The following is a 2,721-nucleotide window of genomic DNA, read 5'->3' as shown; positions in this document are numbered from 1 at the left end:
AAATCTATGTTTTATTTAATAACCGGCCTGGAGCTCAAAATTAACGAGTAAAACGTAAACTTTTTTTTCATTTGTGTTAAAAAAACAAAACAAGGCATTAAATAAAAAAAAATATCCACTCCGTTGGGCATTAAACACAACCCGTGTCATTGTGTTTGTTTCCACATAGCCATGGCATTTTCAAAATGGCATGCATTTTTTGACTTTTCGTTGCCAGGCGGAAATTTGGTTTAAGAATTTATGAATGATCATATCATTGTCTCAGTATAGAAACACCTTATCTAACATCTTTTTTCAAATATTGAACAATGAATGTATGTATGTTTTAAAAATTACTTATGTACAATAAAAGTTTGGTCAGGTTGCTGTATTTTGTTTCTTTATAAAAATAAAGTAAAATACGTTATTTGACAAAATATATGAATCGATCTTGGTAGATTAATTTACCTTTTGACGCCTCCTTCCTCCTTCGATTATTTTTATTTCGATCTAACATCTCTAATGCTTATTCGCTTATTCTGATTATCTTTTTCGTTTTGATCTCAGTAAGCAATGAAAAAATTCGTTGGCAGTTAGCATAAGAATAATGGAAAGATATTGCAAATCTATATATATCCATTAAATTTCGATATAAGAAATCTCCATTTACTACCCTTTTTTACCCACCACCTCCCAAAGGTACATCGCTAATTTTACTTTTTTTGATAATAAAGGCACTCAAAGTAGTCAACATCTATGCTTTCTAAAGACTTGCAGTTAATTATTTTACATTCATTTAAAACAACTTCAGAATCTAGAAACTCAAGATATTTGAAAAAGCGTTTAACCAAAAGTGCGAAAATCGGCCGTTTTTTACAACAAACATATGGCGCCGTTATGGCGTCGTTTCGCACAAACGCACAGCAAAGCACAAAACAAACGTTAATTTTTGCCTTTCGCATCTTCGTATCAAAGAGTGAACTGCCTTATTGATTCGAAATTTTTCTAATAAATTCAAAATACACAACCAGTGTTGCCAGGTCTTCGGCATGAGAAAACGTCCCTCTTGGTCTGAAAAAACGTCATTTCCTACCCAAAAACGTCTTTTTCAATTGGATGTACAAAAAATTGTTCTTATTAAACTTTTATTGTATACAAAGGTACCCGCCAAAATAACGTAAGCGACATTTTATTCAAAATTTTCGTTTTGATGCAGAAATATTCCTAGAGCATTTAGATGCATTTCTGCATCAAAATAAATTTTTGTCGCTTACGTTATTTTGGCGGTTAGGGCGTACATATATTAAAATGCCATTTCGACAGAGCACATTTAAAATTCATTGTAAACTGGTCGTTAATATAAAAATCATTTTATACATACACTTGTGATCAGCTGATTAAGTCATCAATATTTTGATCGATTTTGGGTGTCTCTCTTTCGTTTATTTAATGTTTATTATTTTTCCATAAAAGCCAAGCTCATTAAGAAACAAAATATAAATCCACAAAAATTGTGCAAAAATTATAAACAATCTCCAAATTTTTTGCTAGATTTTCAACTTTTTATTCAGAGTTTTTAGATTTTTTTTGATTATGCAGTTTAATAGCCCATTAAATTTCAGGGCAATAATGTGCAAGTTTAAAGAGGCTAAATAATCGCGTTGATTTTTAATAATATTTTTTTTTTCTTGTAGACATTTGGTTAGGGGCTCGGTTGTCGAAAATGCTAAATTACGTTCTGCTAAGAAGGAGCATAGCAATAGGTCCATTCAATATCAAAAAATTGTTACGAATTGTTGCTAGTACAAGTTTTTACTGGGAATGCATTAAATAACCCAAAATATTTGCAAGAGGGAGCGAATTCGAGAGCGTAACAAACCGAGAGAGCTGCAAATTCTTGCAAGTAAAAATTTTACTAGCAGGAATTTGCAGGAGTCAAAAGGTAAGGTTATGTTTCAAATTCAAATGTAAACAAACTGTTTAAGAGGATGATTTGATGAAACATAATTAGTGAAATGAAAATATGGATGAAAATTTTAAATCTATTGTATATTTCTTATTTTTATGACGATGGGAACTATTCCCAAATAAAAAGAAAATTGCGCGCCAAAACTTAACCGTCAGAAAGTGTCAAAGTGGCTTAAGTTGCAAGTTTTTACTAGTTTTGCGTTCAATAACTTTTTTTGAGAATTTTATTTTGCTCTCCATTTTACTCCCTATTTTTCTTTTCCGCTCTCGCTGCAAGTACTTACTGGAAAAGTTATTGAATGCACCTAATATTTCAGTCTTTTTTGTGTTCATTACATTTTCAATGAAGTCTTAAAAAAGTCGCATACTTTTTTCTGACGTTTTATGCTGCACAACTTTTTTGATGCTTTTGCGAGGGTGCCTACTGGAATAGATCGGCTCTTCCTGAATTGGCTTTTAATATGCAATTGCAAACATTAAAGCAAGCCTCGTAACCTCAAGTGTTTACACAACCAGCCTTTGAACACGGAATCCTTAGCCCAACAATCCAGACAAAATCTTTTGAAGCAGCTGCAGCAAAACACAAAGATTGTGAAGATTTATTAAGGAAATAATTCAAAATCAGTTCTACTTATAAGATTTAGTAACAAAGAAAAATTACTGGGAAGTTAAAAAACGTAACTTTTTACACAAAAAACGTCCAAACGTCAACAGGGTACAAAAAACGTGACTTCTGCTCATAAATCTTATCATTGTATTTGAAGTAGCGGTTCT

The sequence above is a fragment of the Rhagoletis pomonella genome, unplaced genomic scaffold, assembly GCF_013731165.1.
Source record: "Rhagoletis pomonella isolate Grant_MI unplaced genomic scaffold, Rhpom_1.0 Rhpom_scaffold_00003, whole genome shotgun sequence".
In the NCBI taxonomy this organism is placed as follows: domain Eukaryota; kingdom Metazoa; phylum Arthropoda; class Insecta; order Diptera; family Tephritidae; genus Rhagoletis; species Rhagoletis pomonella.
This window is presented reverse-complemented; position numbering follows the sequence as displayed.